The sequence below is a fragment of the Lepisma saccharinum genome, chromosome 21 (assembly GCF_977018435.1).
Source record: "Lepisma saccharinum chromosome 21, izLepSacc3.1, whole genome shotgun sequence".
Taxonomy (NCBI): domain Eukaryota; kingdom Metazoa; phylum Arthropoda; class Insecta; order Zygentoma; family Lepismatidae; genus Lepisma; species Lepisma saccharinum.
Window position 1 is genome coordinate 2,849,174 of NC_139249.1, and position 20,023 is coordinate 2,869,196.

Here is a 20,023-nt window from a genome sequence, read left to right on the forward strand (position 1 = left end):
GAGCTTGCGTATATGTTTATAAATACGTCATAATCTGTTCGTGTTGACGTCACTTTCTCATCTCAGAAGAGGAAGTGAACCCACCTGAATATTTTTCACCTGACGACAGACTCAGTTAGAAAACAGATGAAGGTGAGAAATCAACAGAAACGTGGTAACGGTTAATGGAATGCCCGAATAGTGTAATTGGAAATTGTTTTCGTTTCATTCTAGCTATACTCGGAAATAATAATTAAGTACAGAAACGTTCGTGTATTTACGTTTGTCTTGTCCAACGTTAATTCTATATGCAAGTGTGTTTAGTGATTGTGATGTGATTTAATATGCTATAGAATGTTCCTCTTCAGGCAGAAACGTAAGCAAATCTGTACCTTGCTTGTAAGTCCACATACGATAGGAAATATAAGTGAGTATAAAACTGCGTTTAACATTGAATACTGTGTTGTGTTTCTTTTCTGCCCAGCAAGCCCTGATGATTTGCAAAGATTCTCATGTTCCCGACTAAAGGAGTAGCGGACTAACTTTCTGACGACAGGTGTCCAATCGGGGGACGTTGCACACTAAACCATTTCAAAGATACGAGATTTACACGTTTCACTGTGTCAGTTGATAGACCTAAAGGGCATTAACCTTGAATTCATGCATATCCAGACTCTGAAGCCAGTTAACGATGTGAAGTCAGCACCCAATAACTGCATCCAGCATGCAACACTAGCGACATCTGGTTCGAACAGAACCGGGTTTAATTACAGCGCCATTTGTATTCGCTGCAAGTGAACCAAGGTGGCGACAACATCTAGGGAGCAAATCATTCTAGAGCTGTGCACAAAATTATCGTTATCGCGTTCCCTGGCGAGAATCGGATTACAAATTACGGAATTTTCATGCGTATGAACCGTTTCATTCCCAGGCGTCCGTCCCGAAGCGTGGCTTTTAAGCGAAAGCGTGGATCACGTGACAGAGTAACGAGACACACAAAAATGTAATTAAATCAATTAATTCTGTTCAAATTCTGGTACATTGCAGATGCCGACGGCAAATATAAATATATCAATATTTAATTGGGCGTGTTTTTGTTAGAAATGACATTGCTGGTGTGATCCAAATACCATCGCAAATTTTATTGGTTAAGATACCACGAGGCAAACAGTTGCTCTGACTTCGTATAATTCTTACGGATGTATTATGGACATAATCCCTCTCCACGCCCCTCCCTTGTTGATTTGTTTATTTCACGTGGATTTTCTAGAACCTTTGGCTAATCGCAAAGATCAGGATGAAGTGTTGTAAGGTGAAATGAATGAGTTCGTTTAAGTGTGTTTTGTCAGTCCGCTTCATGCACAGAAAGGCTAATCCAGGCTGAACCTGCAGTGGTGCGTACTGACAGGCAGCTATTTTACAAGGAAAACTTTTTCTGAATATTTGCATTTATATTTAGTCAATTGTTTTTTAATGCTTTATAAATTAATACTTCGTACTTAGATTTCAATAAATTCTTAAATGAAGTAGGGCTTGGAAGTTGAGGAAATATCCTTTTTTTCCCCTAGTGTCCGAAGACGAGGCCCAACATAATATATGTTCGTTTTGGGTCATTGTAGGCCAGAAAAAGGTGGGTTTTATTTGTCCTTTTTTGCCTTTTTCGGCGTTTTTTTGGCTTATTGGTCCTTTTTTAGTCCTTTTTAGGTCTTAACGGCTTTTTTGTTTGCAACTTCACCTTCTTTCGACTACGTTTTTACTGTCCATTCTCAATTCGAATCATCATCAGTTCATCACCTCTTAAACGACCTTTCTGTAGTAAAGAAATAAAAAAAGAAATATATTTTAACCATCCCTGAAATGTGAGAAAAATATTTTTGGACGACTGAAATAGGATCCGAAGTCCTATTTTTGTAACCCTAGTGTGGTTAAGTCAAATATGATTCTTCAAATATAATTATTCAAATTATGTTAATCTAAAAAAATATATAATGTCTGGAAGAAGATGCATTTCATTCATATTGCTTTTTCGCACTGTGTGTTCCATACCACCAGAATTTTGAATTTTTTTATTCATTAAATATGTAATTAAAACTGAAGTTTTTAATTAATTTGGACCACATTTATACGTCCTTTTTTCCGTTTTTATGTCCTTTTTTATAGGTTTTTTTTGGCAATTTATAGGTCTTCAACTTCCTAGTCCTCATCAGTATGGAAACAGCCTCGTATGTCAACCGAAAGAACGCGAGAACCAAACACGCGTATGGGGTGGACACGTGTCTCCAGCGAACACTATTTAAGCGATTTGCACATCAAAGAGCTTTCCGTGACAATATATCACCGCGTCAGCATGTTACGGCGTTGGAACACGCTGTTTGCACGGAATGCATCGCACATACTAGCAGGCACCTTCCGTCAAAGCACAACAAAATGAACAATAGTTTTCATTCGCTCGATGTAACATATGAACAACAGTGTACCCATTATATAATCATATCTGCATTCGTGTCCACGGAGGTCCATATGTGTGCATGTGTGTGGACCAACATACATACACGCACGCATATGGACAAGTTTACATAGCGTGTAGGGGTCATCAAGGCATGAAACTTTTCGCAGCAACAATTTGTCTCTCCAATGGTGTACTGGCAAGTATATCGGCTTGTTAGCAAGGGGTTCCATGTTCGATACCAGGTGTAGGCATTTGTATGTACGCATAAATAGGTTCTGATACTATTGTACAATTCCGACTAGGCTTTCTTTGCATAAAGTGAACTGAAAGCAATATTTTTTAGAAAAGTAAAGTGCGCCCCTGTGCTTCGCATCACGCTATGAAGGCGTATAGGGGGTTTGAAGTTAGGGCCCCACACTTTCTTGATCACGGTCGAAGCTGGGGATGATGCGATCAGTACCATGCACCTTCCCGCCTTTACCCCCCAGATTTTCCTCCAGGTACCCACTTTATACGACGCTGGGTGGGCGCCGGAGCCGCTTGGATAGGTGGAAAGCAATCTTAGACTTTCATAATTGGCTTGTTGGAGTCTCGTTTCGACTCTGTGCATCATAAGACTGATCTCAGAGGTCTATACCAGAATTTCGTCAGCGTTTAATCTCAGTGGTGTCAAAATAACACAAATATTTGTGAACAACATCAATTTAACACAGCCAAGGTTTAACGTTGACCAAATTTTGGTGTGAAAATCCTGGCAACATTGAGTCGCTTGAACACAGTTCTCTTTTTAGTATGACCTTTCTAGAACTATTTAATTCTCTTAGTTTTTAAGTCCACTTTATGCACATATAGGTTAATCGGGAAAGGACCTACAGTTTATAGTCTGATCCAAACCACTGTGCAATATGCCTCCACCAGGTATCAAACCCTTGAATTATAAGGCGACGAAGGAAAAAATATGTAATTCTGTATGTATGCAACCAGTTAACACTTAATCATGGTTGCCACTGCCATTATTTTCTTCCCATCAACAGACAATTCGTGCAACCAATCAAAAGCATGGATCACACTCGGGGAAGTCAATAGTTTTGGACAAAACGTATGAAATGATAGCAACCCCCTGCGTCAATACAGTTATTGGTATTTTGGTCTACAATGCCAAATTACAATAATCTCAAAGTTGCAGTGCATGACGCAACGCGTCACTCATCCTTCACTTTTGGCTAATCGCGACGATAAGGAATGAGGATTAGTGACACAAAGGAACACCGATCCATGGAAATAATGTTCAATTCATTAGTATTCTCACAGAATATCCAAAACAAAACAAGGAAACGACTTCGCCCCAAAAATTGAGTGAAAAATCAGAAATGAGATCAGAATGTTATTTATTTCATGTTCTATCACCAAATCAAAAGAATTAATGCTTTCATAAGTTTTGAAATCTCAAAAAATTAGACTTTTGTTTCAGAAATCACAGAGCGCAAACTTCGTCATTAAATTTCCTCTTTAATCTCAGACATTTTCCTTGAATAAAGTGCGCAGAAGCTAATAACAAAATTAGGGATGGGTCGATATGAAATTTTGGCCGATACCGCTAGAGTAACGATATAAAATTTTCCGATAACCGATATTCTACCGATCCGATATAAAATTACGTAGAAATGGTCCTTGAAGAAGCTGAAAGGTTCATTGACCTCCTTAATAAATGTTTGTTTCAAGGTGACTGCAGTGAAAAAGAAATTGCATATTTAGACATTTAGTTTTTAGAAAGTACAGCATTAAATTATCAGATATTTATCAATATATCGGATCGGTAAAATAATCGATAATTTTACCGATAAACCGATATGCCTATATCAGCCAATACCGATTGAGTACCGATAAATCAGTCCCATTCCTAAACAAAATAAGATAATTATATAAGCAAGAATTATCATATATTAACACCAAGAAGTGTGAAAAACTAAAGAAAAACAGCCAACTGGATAATCTCTGGTGCGATGGATGGAATAGAAGAGTTTCTGCTTCTTAAAAGGTATGCAAACCGCAAATATCGAATTCATAGCAGGTTACATGCAATAAAGGATCGCTGGATGTGGAACTTATGCTCACTGGTGTACACCGGATAATATATTCATCCAGCGCACGATCATATCGTGGAAGGAGCCGACGTTAGATGGAAAAGGTCGCAAAAACGTGACGACGTGGTTCATCCCTGTGGTCGATGCCGTATTGATTGTTATCTGAGGAGCAGGAATCAAATCCGGGTCTCCGGCACGGAAGGTCCGGCATTTTACCGCTGACCGGAATTCATGAATTGTGTTTCGTTTTTTTTTCTTTGCATATTCTTAACCGCAAACTGACACTATGTTTATGTAGAGAAGTGGTACAATTTTATCAATAAAATTGTAAATATAAAAAAATATAAAATCTGTTTAAACAAGCTGATGAAAACTAGTATGCTCCTTTCGTTACAAAAACCCTAGCGCTTCGAGAGAGTATCACGGGGGTATCATATTTTGAGCGCAAAGGCGTGCGCCCACTTCTGATTAGGGGGACAAAAGCCTTGATCAAACATTTTCGGAAGGGGAAAACAAAAAGTATCTCCTATCTCACTCTTTTAAAGTATTGATGTACACAAAACAGTGGTGTATCTAGAATAGGGCCGGACCCGCGAAAATTCCATTCCAGTGTACATGTGATGTAATTTTAAGCTTAATTATTTGAATATGATTTTAAAATTTTGGGTGGGTCAGCACTTGGGTTATTTTGCACCCGTCGCATTATACGGGATCCAGCCCCTTGCCGTTACAAATAACAACTCTAACGTTACATAACTAAAATCTTAAAATATTCTGACTTCCGTTAAAAGCTTAGGCTGTTAACGGGCACTCAACACACATAAGGACAAAAAACAGGACAACACACAGAATTATACTGGCCAGGGTCGCCGAAAGCAAGTGTTAGGTAATAATCAAAATCTAATTATTGATAACAACTCGTTTGAACCAGTTTCCAAATTCAAATACTTAGGAGTAATATTAACAAATGAAAATTATATTAAAGAGTAAAGAGGAAATAAAAAGTAGGCTTAATTCAGGAAATGCATGTTACTTCTCTCTTCATAAACTTTTGTCTTCTCGTTTAATATCTAAGAAACTAAAAGTTAAAATATACAAAACAGTAATTTTGCCTGTAGTATTATATGGATGTGAAACTTGGTCCCTTACATTGAAAGAGGAACATAAATTGAGAGTATTTGAAAATAAGATCCTTAGGAAAATATTTGGACCTAAAAGGGATGAGGAGACAGTTGAGTGGAGAAGGTTACATAATTTAGAACTACATAATTTGTATTCATGTCCAGATATTATTAGAATAATGAAATCAAAAAGACTTAGGTGGGCAGGCCATGTGGCACGAATGGGAGAGGAAAGAGGAGTTTACAGGATTCTTGTTGGGAAACCTGATGGTAAGAGACCTGTAGGAAGGCCAAGACGAAGATGGAGGGACAACGTTGAGATGGACCTAAGGGAAATCGGTAGGGATGGAAAAGAGTATATACATCTTGCTCAAGATAGGGAAAGATGGAAGGCCTGTGTTGCTGCAGCCATGAACCTTCGGGTTTAAGAAGGCTAGAGAGTTAGTTTAGTTAGGGTCACCAGAGCCTCGTTCGTCTGCAAAATGCAGTCTAGGATGTACTATGTGGAAGGCACCCCTTACACCCTTTAGGCTTAATTATAAATATGTCACATCTGTCATGCGGAAATGAACTCATATTTACTCCAAATCAAAGAAAGCCGACTCTAAACAAAATTCATGCATCTTTTTTTTTTTTAACTGAAGCTTTCACTACAAACGCTTGCGGTAAATTGATTTCCCTCTATTTCCCTTCGCTTTTCTATCACTTTTGGTTAATGAAGATGAACGGAAGTGATGACATGAAATTGATGAAGGAAGGAACACCCATTCTCAGTCCAAGATTCGAGGCCGCACTTTTGGAGCACTGTGCTAACCACTACGCCACAGAGGCCGGTACAAACTTTTCCGAATTGAATGCACATATATTTATATAGACATATTCGATAGCATATGAAAGACTTCAATCGAACGGAGTTCTGCGATCTTAATAAAATATACTATCTTACAATGTTAGTCTATGTTAAGTTGCTACAGGAGTTTTAAACACTTCCGGTTTGTCACTGACGCAGCCAATTACATAAAAAAAAGTAAAGTGCTCCCCTGTGCTTAGCACCACGCCATGAAGGCGTATAGCGGGTGTGGGGGTAACGCCCCACACTTTCTTGATCCGGTCGTGAGTGGGGGTGATGTGATCAGCATCACGCCCCTGACCGCCTTTACCCCCCAGGGTTTCCCCCACGTACCCATGTTATTCGACGCTGGGTGGGCGCCGGGGCCGCTTCCAACGTTAGAAAAGTTCCCGGATTTGAACCGGCCGGGGATCGAACCCGGGACCTTGAGCATGGTAGTCAGACGCGTTACCGACTGAGCCACCGCGGCCACTTGACGCAGCCAATTACATAAGAAATAATCTTGCTAGTTGCTTCGAACTTTCATCGGCTTGGTAATGATTCGTCATTTTTTAAGAGTATAATATTGTTTACTAACGGCGACATACTGAATTCCTAAGTGAAGATATTGATTGATTGAGTTTGTGTTTTAAGTCCACAGTAAGGCTAATCTGGACTGGACCTACAGTTTAAAGTGGGATCCGAACCACTATGTGCCTCCACCGAGTATCGACCCCTTGATTACAAGGCAACGACGATACCACTGCGCCATGGGGGAGGCCCTAGTAAGTGAAGATATTAGGTGGACAACTGCCCCATATGCCCCTCCGTGAACACTCCAATGTTTCAATAAGTTGTTCACGATCCCGAACGTTTCGGATTCTAGACAGTGATGTGCCGTAGACTATAAGTTTACGTCTATATGCGTTGTCTACACGTAATCTACGCGTAGATTACATTGGGTTGTAGTTTACATAGACTACGTAGACAATATAAAGTGCATTAAAATTAATTTTTCAAGGGTTTCATGAAAGGAAAATGACACTTTCAACTGTATTGTTTCTAACGAAATGAAAAGAATCCTATTTACAACAAAATTTCTCTTTTCTTCTATTATCAACTATGGAAGAAGATAAATAGTATGCAAAAAACAACACCAGATGGCAGTCGTGAGGCAAGAGTGGTCTTTTCCTAAAACACTAGAATATTGCCTATATTAGGTTTCTTTCTAGGTGAGAAATTGTTCGAATTTGGAAGAAAGAGTATGAAAAGTTCTCCTCACACATCAGCAACTGATACGCAGTATAATTTTGTTTTAATTCCACGGCGCCCTTTGCTAAGTTATCACCTTTCGCCATGTTGTTTACATATATTACGTAATCTACGTGTATAAAATAGTCTACGTGTAGAATGTAGACTATCGTTGTTTACGCATAGACGCACAGCACTGGTTCTAGATCCGGTTGAACACGGATCTTCGTACCATTGTGGCCGTTCTGTTTTAATTTCCGTTCATTATTATTCCTTCTTCTCACACCAATTACACAAATGTAGTAGTACAACAAAGTAAATCTGAGAACAATGTACATTATATTATCAAGGATAAATCTATATTTTAAGTGTAATATATGTTTGAACCAGCTACAAAATAAAATTTGAAAGTAGTTTTTAAATTCGATCGCGAAGTGAGTGATACCTCAATGCCATCTTTGAAAAAAATAATTATACCAACAATTTTATATTTTCGGTACACTTTATATCGGACAAACATTGTCTGCCGGTCAGCACTGAATTGTTAAAACGATAAAGATGTCCACGTGATAAATATTGTTACCTTCCACTCCCTGTGTTTGTCCTACGCCCTACTTCGTAGTGTCTTGACTTGAAATCACAGTGTGGAAAGATTGCTTCTATGTGGTTTTCCTTCCATGCATTTCCTCAATTCATCGCTCATCCTCATTCTCGAAGATAGCCGAAAGAGGTAGTGGCTTTGCTTTAGAGGTAAGGCTCCAAGCCTTCTTGATCTCGGCGCTAGGTCTTCTCATACTGACTTGATCCCTCATAGGAAGCTCATGAGGTACTTCCAAAAGTGGGTTGTTCATATTAAATGACAACTATAACCATAAGAATCTCTTCTCTATATATACTCCCGGACAAAAAAAAAAAAACGGACACCTTAATATTTGACATCTGAATTGCAATTACTTATGAATTACGCTGTCAGTTTGGTAGTTTCCCGTAACTTTCGTTTTTGTTCTAATTTAACTTATTAATGTATGTAGAACATCTTTTTGTTTTCTGTTGAATATATTTCCAATAATTTAGTTAGCCTTCGAATCAGAATTTATGCGTTATCACAAAAAATGTAAGTGTCCGGTTTCTTTGTCCAGCAGTGTATATAAAAATGGATGTATATGTGTAGGTGTGTATATTTGTTTGTTCCGGCATAACTCTCGATCGCCTGGAGCAATTTCAACCAAACTTGGTACGCGTATCACTTGCAATCTGGAAATAAATACTATGAGGGTAAGACAACCCTGGCACCCCTAGGGGTTGGGTGGAAAGGAGTGACATTTAAAAATAATCGAGAACCACCGATATTAAATTCCGCACGAACAGACATCCGTGACTCTATGCAATCCGCACAACGATAGTGTTTATCTGGTTGTCTAACATTCAGGCTGTGTTGCCAATGGAATCCATAGTTTTCGTGACACTCCCAATGCGGTTCAACTCCAAAGTCAATACCTATCGGCATGGGGGGTGAGAGGGGGTAAAAAATAAAATGCCACAAATGACCTAGATTAGTGTCGAAACCATAGTTTTCGGAGTTGCTAAGCTAATTGGTAACATTCACGATATCACATTTAAAAATAGTTACATTTTACACTATAGCTAGAATATTTTCCTGTTTAATACAAGGTTTGGATAAATAAATACGTGGGTAATGCCGGGTAATCAGTTAGTAGTCAATAAATTTTAGAAAGCTAATAAAAATAAACAGGGAATCCTACAATTTTCGCGGAACAGACGTCCTGGTCTAAGCCTAAGGCACCAGGAACATAAGCACACAGCCATGAATGTGTGCGGGTGGTGGATGGGCACAGCTAGAGGTCTCTCCCCCCCCCCTTTATTTTATAAAATGACGATAGCGCATCCTGAATTCTTACCTACGCTTTTGATTGGACAAAACATAACTTCGCGTGGGTGAATCTTTTCTGTTCGTTAAGTATAAAATACAAGATGAGGGTAAAATAATTTCATCTGACGACTCACTTTTGTTCAAATTCCATTGTGCATTTATCTTATATTACTTGGTTTTGGGACTCGTACGGGTCGTCTCCTGGGGATGAGGTATGATTAGATGAAGTTGGTAGCGCCGCACTCGCAAGGGAACAGCCATGACCGCCAGGATTCGAATCTAGGACGGTTGGTGGCGAGATTGCAAGACTCGGCCATTGGGGAACCCTTTTGTTTCTGACTGTACTAAATGAACATGGAATGAATCGCCTGTGTCGACAGGAGATCGAATCTTTGCCCTGTTAGTAAAAGACAGGCGCCTTATCACTGGTTGATAGGGGGCAAATGAATACCGGTGCTTAAGTTCCAATGGTTTTAGTATATTTTTCAGTTTATCTTAATTTAAGTCGCTTTCCACGACGATGAAAGTGAAATGGTGGTTGCATTAAATTGGCGCACACTGACAACGGAAGAACCTGGAACTTTCGGTAGAAAGATTACGGGTCCGGAACTCAAAGTCTCCGAGATGGATAGAGGTTCGTCGCCCCTGTACCGCTAGCTATTTGGTTGTTAGTACAGATCAAAGAAATTTGTGGATTTTCCATTCATTTTATTGACATGTGCTTGTCTGCCAAGGAAACTTACTGTCATCAGGCGGAGAGCAGAATCGAACTCAGGACGAATGAACAATGCACGAACAAGCCACTTCGTCACTGTGCTACACTTGTCTGTTACAACTCCAGTAATTTGATTTCATTCGGTTCGTTTTACTTCGCTTTTCTGCCACGTTTAGCTAATCGCGAAGACGAGGATGAAGGGACAGTCAGAAACAACATTAATATCCCGGCAGAGTTTCGAACCTGGGATACCTTGCGTCGTAGACAACTCCGGTAATAAAGAAAAGAAACGTGTAGCACTGGATTTTTTCCGGTACAATTTTTCACAGCATACTTTTCTCGTAAGACAACCCCACGAAGCGCAGGGGGTAGAAAAAGTTTCCTTCGCCGACCACACGCGAATTGATTCGAGGGTGAGAGGGGGGCAACTAAGTTATGCCACGCCCCACCGCTCACCTCACCCGACCTTGGCTTGACCTTTTATTGAAAGACCAAAACAGAAAACTGATAACAGCTTCCGATGTAATTTGACACTAGTTTTCTTCTTTCCAGACGCACAATTAATTTCTTTCTTCTGCCTGTCCGAGGATGTCGACAGGGTACGAAAAGGGGGGAGGGTACCGTAACATCCTCAAAAGTTTCGACCAGGGCTCTAAGGGGGCCCGGAAGGAAAGGGGTGTCAAGTTACAGAGCGAGTTCCGCCGAAACTTACCTGAAGCTGAGGGTCCTTTTAGCGCCACCTGAAGGGTTGGAACTGTTCGGAGGGCGAACCACCCGCCACAGGCATGTACATGCTGCACTTTCACAACAATGGCTCCCAACAATGCACGGACGAGCGTGAAGGGTGTTCTGTTCCCGGCACGAGTCGCGACGCGAGTGAGGGAGGGGCAGGCAGAGGGCGTGGGCATCGATCGGAGAGGGGCCGATCGACCCGACACCTGCCAGACGCTCTTTGAAGCATATTCTGTGGGAAAAGAGTTCGCTTCCTTCCCCTCTTTCCGATTTATGGCGCGGGGCCTTCGTCGGCTGCTTAAAAACTAATCTGGAGGCACGCAAACTATCAACCTAACGGTCTCCTGGACTTCGAGGTTTCGTCAGTCGAGAGGCTGTCTTTTAAGCCAGTTTCCTCCCGCAAGTTTTATAAATTTTCCTGTTTCGACGGTGCACTTAGATCAAATTAATGTTCATTCTCTTTGTTTGAGTATTAAGTCCATTTGTATGCACAGATGAGCTAACTGGGACGGGAGCTACAGTTTAAAGTTGAGCCCCAACCAATACGTGCCTCTATCGGGTATCGAACCAGACACCCCTTGATTACAAAGCGACGATGTAACGGCATAATGGCCATTTATACTTATGAGAATTGGAGTCGTTAGCACAACGCGCTGCGATGTCCGAGGTCACGGGTTCGAAACCCGGCCTGGACATGGATTTTCCATGTGAATGTTCCAGCATGAATTTCATCCAATCAACACTCATCCTCAACTTTTGTAAAAAGTTGCAGAAAACGAGGTTTTCTATTTCCAAACACACCTGCACGTATTCGTCAGCATTTTGTACTTCTTATACCATATCACCAAGAAGAAAGACAAATGAGATACTTGTTTCTAAGCTACAAGTACAAAGTTACAAAAACTATTGCATTTTGAGCAAAGGGAGCGAGAAAAAACTATATCCTTTATATTGCAGACTGAAAATAATGTATTCTACACTGTGCCCAAGAAGTTCCCGTACCACCAGGTTTGAGTATCACAGAAAGCAATGTCAGTGTAATTATAGTTTATTTATTTAGTACATACTATAGTTCAGTACTTACATATACGAACTATGTATCCAGTGGATCTGCATGTGCTACATCATGCTGTACACACAGATGTATGCGTCTCCATGTCCTTCTTGACATGTAGCGGAGCATCTGAGGAGTTATCTTTCGAAAGGCTTCCTCAACACTTTCGCACAATTCTTCATCTTTCCTCTACCCACGATCAGAGACATGTGACTTGATTATTCCCCACAATGAGTTGTCTGGTGTTGTAAGGTCTGGGCTTCGTGTTGGCCATTTCAATGTGGATGGAGATGTTGGAGAACCACGCCGAAGTTGCTCATTAAGAAAATCACGCAGCTGAAGAGCAAAATGGGGTGGAGCCTCGTCCTGCTGTACCCACACACGATCCATGATTCCCTTCTCTTGCAGCTGAGGTATTGTCCACGTTTGCAACATGTGTAAATAAGAATGTCCATTCACACATTCGTCAAAAAAATATAGTCCGAAGAAGTATCGTGACGTCATCCCGGCCCATATCATAACATGAGTGGTTTTCGTTCCACCTCTTGCACATAATGAGGATTTTGGTTGCAGCACAACTAAAATTACAATGACAATGTTCTCTGTAATACTCAAACCTAGGGGTACTGGGACTTCTCGGACACCCTGTATATTATAGGCAAAAAGTTTAAAAAAGTGGAGCTATCCTCTTGATGTTGCAATATGCCTTGAGGGCAATATTGGGCATGTAGAGGTACGACCCCTTACATTCACAATCTCAATAATTTGTAAATGTGATGTGATCAGCACCACGCTCCGTCAGCTTTTATCTCATATGATTGTCTATAGGGAACCATTCATTAGAGAATAGGTGAATCATGGATCTCCATACAGCGACACTGCTGAAAAAATTCTCACTGAAACAATCCATCCCTGGAATCGAACACAGGTCTCCCGCGTCGCAGTCCGATTCCTAAAGAATGGACCGCTGCAGCTGTAATTTATCTGTATTAACAACTACATTACACACTTATATAATTAATAAATAAATAAAATAATATACATTAATTTAATGGGGCGCCGGAGGCCTTAGTCTCTTAGCTTATTCGGCACTCTCTTTGACTGAAGGGTCCTGGGTTCGATACTCACTTTAAACTGTAGGTCCAGTCCCGATTAGCCTACTGTACATAAAGTGGACTCAATACAACAAATCAATCAATCAAATCTTAGACTCGGTTCATGGAGAAACTGCCTCGCTGTTCCCTCCCCTTTGATTTGTTTTCTCTCGTAGCGTAAAAGTGAACGGTATATGCAATACTCGTCAGCATACGAAATTGCACAAGTCCACGAACATACCACACACTCATAACACACAATAAACACAACACACGTATACAGTAGTACTCATACATATACATATATGTATAAAAATATATTAGAGTGCACGAGGCTCATTTCTGGCTGCCATAAACTATATCAACTATACTCGCATCAACTATTATACACCTTTTAAATTAACACACACATACACACATATTTATGAATATGTGCGTGTGGTAGTTTATAATATGTATGATAGTTAATATGTACGACAGTTTATATATATATATATGTGTGTGTGTATATATAAAGAAATTGATCTATGTGTGGGTGTGTATATTTGTTTGTTCCGACATAACTCTCGAACGCCTGGAGCAATTTCAACCAAACTTGGTACACGTATTACTTGGAATATGGAAACAATATTTGGGGTAAGACACCCCTGGCACCCTTGGAGTGGGGTGGGAAGGGGTGACATGTAAAAATAATCGAGAACCACCGATATTAAACAGACATCCGTGACTGTATGCAATCCGCACAACGATAGTGTTTCTCGGGTTGTCTAACATTCAGGCTGTGTTGCGAATGGAATCCATAGTTTTCGCGACACTCCAAATACGGTTCAATTGATTGATTGATTTAGTTTATTTTACTTCGCGTTTTGTGCCTCTTGGCTAATTTGCGAAGATGGGGATGAGTGATGAAATGATGAAATTGATGAATGGACATTCACAAACAACCAAGCCCGACCGGGATTCGAACTCGGGACCCTTGGCGTCGCAGCGCGATGTGCTAACCACTCGGCCACAGGGTCGGGCAAATATACGGTTCAACTCCAAGTTCATCACCTATCGTCATGGGGGTGGGGGGTGAGAGGGGGTGAAAAATAAAATGCCACAAGTGAGCTAGATTAGTGTCGAATCCATAGTTTTCGGAGTCGCTAAGCTAATTGGTGACATTCACGATCACACTTAAAATTAGTTATATTTTACACTATAGTTAGAATTCATTACAAGATTGGGATAAATAATGTGGACAGAGAGCGAGATCTTGAACCAGGAATGCAGGTGCGACTTCCGATCGGGCAATGTTATTGCTGAGTAATGGAAACTGAAAGGCATTCCGGGAGGAAGTCGTGGCTGATCCGGGGGAGTAGCGTTTGGGGAAGCGAGAGGAGATGGTGGTGTTGAGGAGTAAGTGGCGTGCTGGAAGTGAGGAAGTGCCAGAACCGGAGAGAGAAATAAGTGAGAGGGCTCTACTTCTAGTCCACATTTGGGTCCGCATGGTCAAGGTGTTTTAATAAATATTGAAAAGGAGTAAAAGCGAGTGTCTCCACTGTTACGTCCCCGGGCTCCCAATAGGCAGTTCAACATGGTGGCTGATGCGGGATTTTAGTGCGTTTTGTTTCTTTCTCTCGTAACGCCTATTGCCTAATGCAGAACGAGTCCTTCGTGCACCTCGAGCAAGAACTAAATGTTTCTCTAAATATGATACAAGATTTAGCAAATGCCGTCGTCACAAGTACGCCCATCACAGAAGCACGCCTAACACGTCTGCAAGCGCGGAGACAACGAGAGCTTCAACAGGCCATCGCATCCATTGTTAATTCAGACAATTTGGAATATCCTAACCCCACCACAGACATGGCTGAAAATATCTCATCACCTTTCATAAGGCATCCAACTTTTTCGGGAAGAATCCCAGAACAGATAGACTATTTTTTTCTCCAGTTTGGGAATATTGGTGACGCCCATAATTGGACAGATGCTAAAAAGAAATCCATGTTGCATTAACGGAGTTAGCTCTCGATTGGACCACGACACAGAAAATAGACGAATCTCCACAAACATATCTCATTCGCAAGGAAGCGATGATTCGTCGATTTCTTCCGGAGTTACCATTATCTCATGTCATATATTATATTGTGCAAGGGCTTCGAACCAAATATCTCGAAGTAGTGGCGGACAGCATCGATAGAAAGGACTTATTATTGGAAACTAGAAGAAGACAGGAAGAAGACGAGGTTGCCAAATTGCAGCTGGCTTGGTGGTATTCGTCAGATAACAACAATAAATACCCGGGCAACGCAGCCTATATATATATATATATATGTATATATGTATATATGTATATATGTATTGTGTATGTATGTATATATATGTATATATATACATATGTATATATATATACATATATATATATATGTATATATACATATATATATATATATATATATATATATATATATATATATATATATATATATATATATATATATATATATATATATATGTATGTGTGTGTGTGTTTTACAATGAGTTTTCAATGCGTTACAAAGGTTCTTACAAACCTTTTTGCAGATGATCATTTCTGAACACCATACCGCAAAATTTTGAAAAGTTCCCCTGATGAACACAAGAACAAAACCAAACTGGAGAGTACCGGAATCTTTCTTCCCAGAAAAAAGCAGTGGATGTAGATATATATATGTGTGTGTGAGAGAGAGAGACAGAGATTATTAGCTAGCGTGTGTGTCTGTATTCCAATAACAACAACAAAATGCAATACAAAAAACTGAAGTCCTTGTTTATTTTAAAGCTATCAGGATATAAACGCATACAGCTCAATGTATGCTTGTGGAGGCGGGCTTTTTTTTAGCCCCCTTCATGATATACACACTCCCGGTTAGCCTGTTTGCTCATAAAGCGGACTCTATATAAGTAATTACTTACATGTCGAGACGGTGCATAACCAAGCTACACACGCCCACTTTCCAGTTTCATCAATAGAACCGCTATAGTATCCGGAATGCTATAAAATCAATTAGGTCTATTTAACTGTGACGCAACAGGATCTGCCTTCAACAAAAGCCGCCCGTCCAGACATGGAATTATGGGAAACTTCAGATCCGAAAGTTGCCTGAAGTGTGCCATGATGAATGAGTACCTCCCCCCGAGCCTATCAATTTTGCACCGACAAAGCTAAGCCATTTATTCCGCCAAGCGGTTGACAACGTTACGACACCGTAAGCCGCGAATAACAAAGCGATGTCATTACGGAATGCTTTTAAAATAACGAGTGTCGCCACAGAATGGCGGAAAAATAAGCTCGTTTTAAATGGCGAAGGGGGCACTGACGGGTCATTGACCCCCCATGGATGGGTACTGTGTTTCGATTGGTCCATATGAGCCATAAAAAGGGGAAATATGTAATCTTATGTCGGTCTGTTTTGAAACTTCAATCAATTCTTACAAATTATAACATTAAATAATCGTCCGCGAGTGAAAATAAACGAGTAACAAACGAGGAAATAATTGAACAGGTATCAGACTGTATATTTTGGAAGCCATATTTCATATTTCGAACACCAAAAAGATGTTGAGAACAATTTAATAAAATATAATAGATGTTATAAAACTTTGAAAAGAAATTTTGGGGAAAAATAGAAAAGAAATTAAAGTTAGATACCATAACATAATTTCAAAACCAGCTCTTCTATATGGTAGGAAATTTTGGGACTCTTTGTCAACATAAAACTAGAGTAAATTGTTCACAAATGAAATGCATTTTGGACTTTCTGAATTTTGCCTGAGAACCTTTTTGTGATTCTTGGTCCGTAAACAACGTCGCAATTGTCGAAAAGAGGATATATTAAAGATTGGACCAAATTTAAATTAATTTTGAGTGAAACAAAGTCAACAAGCGTGTAAAGACTCTTTAGCACTGAATATCCTTTACCACACTGTTTCAGTACATGTTCAGACCAGTCTATTTTTGATCCATGGTCAAGCCCAAATTTCGTATTGCTTGTGAGAATGTTGCGTTCTGCGTTTCAATTAATACGTATTTTGCATTCGCGGAGATTAATTTATTCAGGAGATTATTGTTTCCGATAATAGTAAATGTAGATTTATTTGAATTTAGAACTAAGCCATTTGATTCACACCAGTTGCTTATATTTTTCAAGTCCTGATTTAATAGCGCAATTGCATCTTGTACATTAAATATATTTGTCGATATATACAATTGCGTGTCACAGTACACATTACAATATTCCACTGACGAAACAGTCAGCAGCTGCTAACGTGAATAACAAAGGACCCAGGATTGAACCCTGAGAGACGCCAGCATCCACTAGGAGACGCAATGATAGTTTATCTGTTAATACACTCTGTTGCTTTCCGCAGAGATACGTATCGAACCATTTGAGTGCTATTGGAGAGAATTTGTAATATTGTAGCTTTGCAAGAAGTAGTTTATGTGGTACCGTGTCAAAAGCTTTGCTGACGTCAAGTAGAATGCAACACACATATATTTGCCGTTGCGCAGATACCAATTTTCGTTTCGTCTCTCTCTCTCTCTCTTAGCATCACGTGTTCTACGCTGCTCGCCAACCTTCGCCATTGTTGCCATATTGTCATTCCATTCCTGGACACACTCGCGCAAACATAATTGAAAACAATTGAAAAGCGCTCCAGCTCGCGGTTCACACCGATCGGTAGGGACGGTAATGTGGCAATGTAGCATGACGAATGCAGTGCATGTTCATTGGCTAGCTAGTGACTAGTGTTGACAACTGTAATAATGAAGCACTATTTCTGCCAAGGAAGGAGAAAGGCAGTTAAAGTGATGGTGAGTTTTGTTGGATTCGAAGCACCATATTTTTATTTCATACTAAGTATTTGACCGTTTTGACGTTGTGTGCGTGTATTGCGTGTGTGTTTGTGAAAGTATGTGTTTCTTAATGAACGTTAAATTCCATAATGCCTCCAGTTCTGTCAAAGTTGAAATAAAAAAACTTGCATAGCCAAGCTCGGGAAATTCACAAATTGTTCATATTTTATAATTTTGGAATTGTTCAAAAGAATTAAATTATGTGGCTCTATGAGCATTTCAACTTTTGGCTCCGGCTAATGCGATGCATATTGTTTTCTGTGTTAAAATTGCTTTGATGGGTGACAAGTTCATAGCAAAAAAAAAGACTCACAGCTTATCGTCTAGTGGCAGTATAGGTACTTGTTATTGTTGTGGAAGCCGACATCGTTTGTAAATGTACAACAAAGGCAACCGACTGTCGCCGATCAAAGAGAGGTAATAATACTGCTTGAGGAGGAGTGTTGTGGTCCAATTGTCGCGGTTTAACATGTTCGCATATTATTAGTTCTCAAAGCAGTGGTAGTGTTGGTCGTGTATTATCTGTCGCTGCAGTTCCGTACCAATATAGACGGGTGTTGGGAGTTAACAGTTAGAACGCCACCAGTGCATTAATGCAATGGAAAACAATAAAGTGTTTATTTTGTTTGAAATCACTCAAATAAGGAATCACTATGAAGAAGTCTTCTTTGCAGCATTTTTGGTAATTTTACATATGTGTTAGTCCATATTTTGCGAATTTTTAGTCCATATGTATGTAGCTACATACAAAGCCACTTGTTAGTACATATTAATAATCCTAGTCCTGATATAATGCATGACGTTTAAATCTCAACGTTAGATAGACCAGAATTCTCTAATTTCCTTGTTGTACGGAACAGCTGTGCATCGGCGCACTGCAGCGATTTTTCTATCTGCTCCATTAGTAACACTGCTTCTTGAGTGTGTCGCGCATCGCACGGCAGAAATATACGTGTTGGGCTCTAAAACTAACATTGTTACATGGGATTTGTCCATTGCATGAAAAATATCGTCGGTCACTTTCAGGAGAGCGGTTTGCGTGCTGTAATGAGGACGAAAACCGGATTGTTACGGGGGACGAATTTTATAGTCGCCAATGTACTTACGACCTTGATCGTTTACTATTTTCTCAATAATTGTTGAGAGTAGCGGCAAAATACTAATGGAGCGAATGTCATTTACAGAGCTCGAATTCTGTTTCTTAGGTATGGGAATGACCTTTGTCTCCTTCCAAGAATGCGGGTTAGAGCCTGTGATGAGGGAATTATTATATACGTTAATGGCGGAAGGGTTTTGGGAAGTGAGAGTCTTTCATTTTTACAGATATGCCGTTAACTCCAACCGCGTTCGATCGGATTTTGTACACGAAATTTCTGACAACGGATTCATCCACTTCATGAAAACTGAAATCAGCCACACTCTCACTGAAGCAGACAGCGTAATAACGCTCACACTGCTGAGAAACTTTCTCTTGGTTTATTTTCAAGTCGCGGCATACGTTCACAAAGTGATCATTTAGCACATTAGCATCATTTAATGTGGGCGGAAGTTTCCCGATTTTGTTTGAAGATTCAGTTATTGCAGACCCGGCGCGACCTGGCCGACATGAAATTTTTCTACAAAATCATGAATGGAAATTTAAGATCAGAATTTCTACTCACAGAATTCAACTTCAGAGTGCCCTCTCGATCGAGCCGAAACACTCAATTGTTCCACAACCCTACCACTAGGCTTTCTCTTATACAGCGTTATCTGTTCCACAGGCTGCTCCAGTTCTACAATAAACTGTCCGCAAATATTGACGTTTCCTCCCCGGAAAGTACTTTCCGTTCGTCACTTACAATTCATCTGTAGATCTTTTGATTGTTTACATCGTTTGCTTGACATGTTTATGTTTAACTTTCTAATTGTTTTTCCTTTACCTAAATCTATCTTGACTTATTCT

General features: G+C 40.0%; 1 protein-coding gene across 1 annotated transcript in view; it reads right to left on the bottom strand.

Moving 5' to 3' along the window:
• LOC146004296 (uncharacterized) overlaps positions 1-11,094 on the bottom strand; it is a 953,900-nt gene extending 942,806 nt beyond the window's left edge. Inside the window, exon 1 of the mRNA XM_083143016.1 lies at positions 11,032-11,094. The gene's annotated coding sequence lies outside the window, so the exon portion shown is untranslated. The remainder of the gene's footprint in view (positions 1-11,031) is intronic.
• Between the last annotated feature and the right edge of the window lie 8,929 nt (positions 11,095-20,023).